The sequence below is a fragment of the Pelodiscus sinensis genome, chromosome 2, assembly GCF_052426305.1.
Source record: "Pelodiscus sinensis isolate ZL-2025 chromosome 2, ASM5242630v1, whole genome shotgun sequence".
Taxonomy (NCBI): domain Eukaryota; kingdom Metazoa; phylum Chordata; order Testudines; family Trionychidae; genus Pelodiscus; species Pelodiscus sinensis.
The window spans coordinates 36,281,671-36,288,939 of record NC_143053.1 but is presented as its reverse complement, the minus strand read 5'-3'; the positions used below and the strand labels follow the sequence as shown (position 1 = coordinate 36,288,939).

Here is a 7,269-nt window from a genome sequence, read left to right as displayed (position 1 = left end):
GGCGGAAGGCGGGAGCTACGGTGGCGGCAAATATCGGGCGCGGGGTTCCCGCTCGCGGGCTGGGGCCGAGCTTCCGCGCAGCCTCACTGCCCGTGGGCAAGGCGCTGCCAGGGGAGTCCGCGATGTATTTTACACCCGCGCGCTCTCCTGCCTGAGCCGGCTGCGCTGTTGAGCTGGACTTGGCCTAGCGGGGACCCCTGGCTGCAGCGGCGGCAGGTTTGTATCATTTTTGGTGGTGCCCCGTTAGCCACACCCCTCCCCCCCCCCCCTTAGCCAGGCCTCTGGAGGTAACATGCTCAGGGCAAGATGGACACGGACCAGAAGTAAAAGGTGTCATGTGACCCCACTCGAAGGGCTTTTCCCACCATCCTCCTACACACAGGGATTAGTTTGCCCCTCCCCCAACCCCTCCCCCCCCCATGCAACTATCCTGCAGTTGCATTAACCCAATGTGTGTGACATTAACTCGGGGGCAGAGCGCTGGGGGACGTGTTCCCTCTAAGGCTGTCTACACTCACAGCTTCTTGTGCAAGTACAGCCGTTCTTGTACAAGACCCCACAGAGCAGCCACACTGCCCGCCTGCTCTTGTGCAAGGAAATGTACAGTACGGCGTGGTAAGAGAGGGTGTCTTGCGCAAGAGCTACGCTCTTTCCTAACAGGTGTAAGCTCTCTTGCGCAAGAGGGCAGTGTGGATGCTCAGCAGGGATTTCTTGTGCCAGAAAACAGGGTTACTTACCTATAACTGTTGTTCTTCGAGAAGTGTTGCTTATGTCCATTCAAACGAGGTGCATGCGCACCACGTGCACGGTTCCTGGAGCATTTTTTCTCCAGTGGTACCCGTCGGGGCAGCAGGTCGCCCCCTGGAGTGGCGCCACTATAGCAGAGCATAAGGTACCCCTGCTAGCCCTCCCCCTCCTCAGTTCCTTCTTGCCGGAAACTCTGACGCGGGGGGGGGGAATCAAATGGACATGAGCAACACATCTTGAAGAACAACAGTTACAGGTAATTAACCCTGTTTTCTTCTTCGAGTGATTGCTCATGTCCATTCAAACGAGGTGACTACCAAGCTACCCCTTCCTCGGAGGCTGGGTCAGAGTCACCCTGCTGAACACCCACACCGACATTCATTGACAACAAGAACTTTAATGCAGAACTATAACAGAACTCAACACGAAACTCGACAGAGAGATGCAGCAGGTGCATGACACGCTGTGTGCCACTCAACCACCCCCCTTTGCTTTGTTTACAGGAAAGAACCCAACACAGCCGCACCCACGGCAGAGTCCTCCCGCACCTGCTGGGTGAGAGCATAGTGCTCTGTAAACGTATGGGCCAAGGACCACAGAGCTGCCCTACAGATCTCAAGGATTGGAACGTGGGCCCCAAAGGCTACGGATGAGGCGTGTCCCCTGGTGGAATGCGCCGACACGCGAGGCGGCTCCCTAGGCGCCAGAGCATAACACTCCCTAATGCAGGATGATATCCACCCCGACAGCCTCTGGGCTGAAACCAGCATCCCTTTCACCCAATCAGCATAGGCAATAAACAACTGAGAAGTCTTGTGAAACGGCTTGGTTCTGTCTATATAAAACGCCAGTGCCCTTTTCACGGCAAGGGAGTGCAAAGCCCGCTCCCTAGGGGAGCTGTGGTGCTTGGGAAAGAAAAACCGGGCGGTATATGTCTTGTGACGTATGAAAGGCCGACGCCACCTTGGGTGGGGATGCAGACGAACTGTGTCTGCGAACACTAAGTATGGGGGCTCCACGTCAGGGCACGCAGTTCAGAAACCCGATGTGCTGACATAATGGCGACTATAAAAGCCACCTTTAGCGACAGAAACCTAAGAGAGCAGGATGCCAGGGGTTCGAAGGGGGGACCCAGAGCTTATTTAGCACCAGGTTGTGGGCCCAGTGCAGCATCAGGGCCCTTACATGGGGAATCAGTTTATCCAAGCCCTTCAGGAACCTCTTCACCAGGGAGTCAGTGAACAGAGACCCGTCCCCTGATCCCTCGTGAAACACCATTAGGGATGCCAAATGCACCCTCACTGACGGAGCGGACAGGCCCGCCTGTTGCAGCCCAAGTAGTTAATCCAAAATCAGGAGGACAGGAGCCAAAATCAGGAGGACAGGAGGGGCAAACACCCTTACCCTGAGCCCAGGCTGAGAAACTTCCATTTGGCGGCATATGATCGCCTGGTGGCCGGTTTCCGACTGCCTAGGAGGATCTCTTGCACCCCCCTAGAACAGACCCTCTCGGGGGACTTCAGCCATGGATAAGCCATGCCGTCAGGTGGAGGGACTGTACATCCGGGTGGTACAGGATGCCCTCTTCCCCCCCGCCCCCACTCCTCCGTCCTGAGTAACTAGGTCCGGAGTCAGCAGCAGACGACAAGGGCGGGCCACCACCATTTCCCACAGGATGGGATACCAAAACTGCCTGGGCCAATCTGGGGCTATCAGGATCACCCGAGACCTTGGTCCTGGTAAGCACCCTGGGAACTAGCGGGAATGGGGGAAACATGTAAAGCAAGCCTAGAGGTCAGGGCGTCCCCTCTCGAGCCCTCTCCCAGGCCCAGAGGGGAAAAGTAATGGGGACATTTCATGTTCCCCTCGGTAGCAAAAAGATCCAGTAGGGGACGACCCCACATCCAGAAGAGGTGCGCCACCACCTCCCACTTCAAGCACCACTCGTGGACTCTGAAGGACCTGCTCAGTGAGTCTGCTAACGTATTCACGCACCCCGGTAAGTATGCCGCCTGTAACTGGATGCGGTGGACTATGCAGGATTCCCACAGGAGAGCCGCCTCCTGACACAGCGGGGATGATCGGACTCCCCCCTGCTTGTTTATGTAGAAAACAGACGCGGTATTGTCCAGCAGCACAGACACCGGTTTCCCCGAGAGCACAGTCAGGAAGACTTTGTGGGCCCTCCTGACTGCCCTCAATTCCCGGACATTTATATGCAACCCCCTCTCCTGGGGGGTCCACAACCCCTGTGTCCTGCGGCACTGCAAGTGTGCCCCCCAACCATTGTCAGAAGCACCCGTGATGAGTTGGGCCGATGGCAGTTCTGCACGGTAGGGGACTCCTGAACACACCTTGCTCTCCAATGTCCGCCAACTGAGCGAGGCGAGGACTCCCTCCGGCACTGTAAGGATCCAGTCTCAACTGTCTCTGGCCTGGTTGAACGACCCCACCAACCACGCCTGCAGCGGCCTGAGCCTCAGTCTGGTGTGCCTGACAACATAGGTGCAGGCTGCCATATGGCCCAGCAGTCTCATGCACGACCGTGCCATCGTCAGCGGCGACTGCCGCAGGGCAGACACCAGGGTCTTTATGGCCTGGAACCTGGATAGTGGGAGGTAAGTGCACCCTGTCTTGGCAGACAGGGCTGCCCCCATGAACTCTATGTTCTGGGTAGGGGTAAGTTTCGACTTTTCCTCGTTCACTGCAAGACTCAGTCTGTCGAAAAGGGACTGTACCAACCCTATCTGCGAGAGGACCTGTTTTTTTGAGCAGCCTCTGAAAAGCCAGTCGTCCAAATATGGAAAAACCTGGACTACCATCTGCCTGAGATAGGCTGCCACCACCGCCAGACACTTCGTAAACACCCTGGGGGCCGTCGACAGCCCAAAGGGGAGGACTGTAAACTGGAAGTGTTGGTAGGATACCACAAACTGGAGGAACCTCCTGTGGTTCGCCCGAATTGACACATGAAAGTAGGCGTCCTTTAAAATCGAAGGCCGCATTCCAATCACCCTTGTCCAGTACTGGAATAATTGAGGCCAGGGTTACCATCCAGAACTTTTCCCTTTTTATGTGCATGTTGAGGGCCCTGAGGTCTAGGATGGGCCGAAGCCCTGCCTTTGGCTTTGGGATAATAAAATAATGGGAATAGTATCCCCTGCCCTCCTGATGGGGAGGGACCCTTTCCACCGCCCCTTTCTCTAGGAGAGTGAGGACCTCCTGCTCTAGGAGGGCCTCGTGAGATGGGTCCCCAAAGAGGGACGTGGAAGGGAGAAGGGAAGAGTAAGGGCCCAGGAAGGGAATAGAGTAGCCCTGAGACACAATGTCCAGCACCCACTTGTCTGAGGTGACAACCAACCAGGCCTAGGCAAAGTGGGACAGCCTGTCTCCAAAAGGGGGGGAGATAATGGCCATCAGTATGCGGTCCCCTAGCGCACCCTCAAAACTGCTGCTTGGGAAGAGAGGGAGGGGGCTGAGTGGGGCCCCTGCCTGCCTCCTGTCACGGCCGGCGGCGCCTGTGGCGAGCCCCCAGACCCTGCCCCTGGGTAAAACCCCCGGACGGACCACGTGGTCTACTCTGCCAATAGTCAGGCCATGCGGCTTGTGGAGGGCCCCTATGTGGCTGCTGATACGGTAACAGCCTACGTTGGGGGGCCGGGGTGTGGATACCCAATGACTGAAGAGTCGACCTGGTATCCTTTAGGCTAAGAAGCCTGGAGTCAGTATTCTCTGCCAACAGGGCTTTCCTGTCGAACGGCAGGTCCTGGATTGTGGTCTGTAAGTCTAACGGGATCCCCGAGACCTGCAGGCAGATGCTGCACCTCATTACCATGCCCGACTCCATCGTCCTGGCCGCAGAGTCGACAGCATCCAGAGATGCCTGCAGGGCAGCGCGAGCAATCATTCTGCCCTTTGTGGCCAGGGCGGAGAACTCCTGTCTGTCCTCCGGGGGCAATCTGTCACAGAACCGGTCCATCACTAGCCAGGTGTTCTAGGCGTAGCGACTGAGCATGGCCTGCTGGTTGGCAATACGCAGCTGCACCCCCCCTGTCGCGTAAACCTTGCGCCCCATCAGATCCAAACACGTAGGTTCTTTAGCCTTAGGGGATGGGCCCGGCTGCCCCTGCCCCTCCTGGGCAGCTGCCTGGGCCACCATAGATTCCAGTACGGGATGCGAATAGAGGTGCTCATGCCCCGACTGGGGGACACAGTACCTCCTCTCGAGCCCTTTGAGCATCGGGGAGATAGAGGCCGGCATCTGCCACAGCGTACTGGTGATCTTTGCCACCTTCTTATTGAGTGGCAGTGCTAACTTCGCCGGAGCATCATCTGTCCACCATCGGATCTGACTCCTCGGTCACAGGCTCCACCGTGTTACCAGATTTGCCCAATACCCTGGGGTATGCTCATTTATCAGGGTTACCCTTATGGGACTGGGGGAAGGTTGACAGTTCTATCAGTGTGCTGTTGGTGCTTACTTGGGCTCTCATATGGAGCTGAATTCTCCCTGCTGCCAATTCCCCCTCCCACTGGAGCTCTCCTGCAGGAACTAGGTTCCTCAGGATGGGGTTCTTCCCACCTTAGCAACACACACAGACACTCACACCCACTAATCAAAGCACGTCTGAGAGGACTGGGTACTCAGCACTCACAAGCTGACCCCCTCATATGTCCCTGGACTCAGCTGGCTGGGTTTCACAGCAATGCCACACTGCACCCTCATGTGCCTTTGGACTCCGTGGGCTGGATTAAACAGCACTTTAAGCTGCCATCCTCATAAGCCCCCAGGTTCAGCACCCCTTATCCCACTTTCACACCACAGTCATTCACAGGTAAACCACACGATGAGCAAACCCCACAGGATTTTGGGCACTCCAGGGATCTTTTGCTTGGGTACAAGAAGCGTTGTTGCAGAGCGAATGGGGAAGCCAAAACAACACCCCTTAAGGAAGAGTGAGCAAAAGAGAAAGAAAGAGAGAGAAGCAACCAGCTTAACAATGAAAGTGATTTATTTCTGAGTAGTGAATAGATATCAAACAGTTACAATATTAAATCTAACAATTACAATATTAAATCTAAATTGAAGCTGCTTACAAATGTTAGGTAACCATATAACAGTTTACACAGGGCAGGGTCAGGAGGCTATGCTTAGAGAGATAGGAGAGAGAGAGAGAGAGAGAGAGAAAGAGAGAGAGAGAGAGACCTCACCACTCCACGGAGCTTGCACTGATCGGGGTTCCCAGATGATGATGGTAGCCGGGGGTCCAGAGGGCAGGAGAAAAGCAGGACAGAGCCCCCAGCACGATCAGACAGGAGATGAAGAAGTCTCAATGGAACTGATGCAGTTTAAGTCCAGGTATCAGAACAGTTTTCTTGGGGCAAGGATAGGAGTTTTATAGAGATAGTTCAAAGAGAAAGAGGAGAGACAATAGAGACTGATCACCCCTGGTTATGGGTGATGTTCCTTGAACGAGCTCACAATGCAACTTGGCAGTTTCAGTATTTTAGATGTCAATAGGGTCGTTACTAGAATTGGTCTGATAATGACTAATTTGGGTGTGAGCAGGCTTAGGTTCATTAGCATCTGGAGCAGGGATTTCCCATCAGGCAGTGCTTCTCTGCTTTCGGTGTCCCATAGTTCAGTGCGGTTCCTGCCTTGGAAGAGCTGCTCTCCATTCTGTATGCTAATGAGATGTCCCTCTGTTCCATCTTTAATGTAAATGAGGCTGGGGTGTTTCCTTAATTGTATCACCCTTGTCTGAAGCAGTTTAGGTGTGTCTTCCCTGGCCTTTTCTTTGCTTTGTCTTTGATTCTAGCAGAGGCCTGAGGGAGGGGAATGGTTTTCCATGAGTGTCACTCCCTGACTCCCCAAGAGCACAAGGCTGACAGGTGACCATGTTCTGGTTCCCCAATAATCACAGAGCTGGTGGGTAACAAGTGGGACCCCAAGATTTGTGGCCAGCCGGCACAGCAGCTCTTGGTGGGATCTAGCATCCATGGCTGGCATAGCCAGGGCCGGGTCAGCCAGGGCCTCATCAGGGGACAATGAAGATGTCAACTCGTGACTCAGGACCGGCTGCTCCACCACACCCTGGATGGGGGCTGGTTGTTGCGGCCTCCCGGGCTGCTGTTGGGCCCCTGCCCTCGGGTCACCGGGGTCCAGGTGGCCCCTGGGGCTAGCCCCTTTAGGTGAGGGTGGGGCTCTGGAAAGGGAGGCCAAGGGCGCGGACCTCTGCCGCGAGCCACTGACAGACCCCGAAGGGAGGAGTGATCCCTGCTACTGGTGATAAGCCCAGGGTGTCCAAAAGGGCCAGGGCTGTTGGACCTGCGGCAGCCATGTCTACTCAAATCCCTGTGGTGCCATTGGGTTCCAGGAATGGGATCGGTACTGGGACGACAACCGCAAAGATCCCACAGAACGCAGGGACTCTGCCTCGGACTCCGAAGACAGTTCGGACGCCGACCATGGCAGTGCCAACGAAGGCTGACCCTGTACCGCTCCCGGGCAGAACCTCGCCA

The 7,269-nt window shown here is 55.7% G+C and overlaps 1 long non-coding RNA gene across 1 annotated transcript; it reads left to right on the top strand.

The window, feature by feature from the left end:
* Nucleotides 1-17: 17 nt before the first annotated feature.
* Nucleotides 18-1,568, top strand: LOC142826971 (uncharacterized). The gene is made up of 2 exons (XR_012901280.2): nucleotides 18-216; nucleotides 1,251-1,568. It is a non-coding gene; the product is annotated as an uncharacterized LOC142826971 (long non-coding RNA).
* Nucleotides 1,569-7,269: the final 5,701 nt, after the last annotated feature.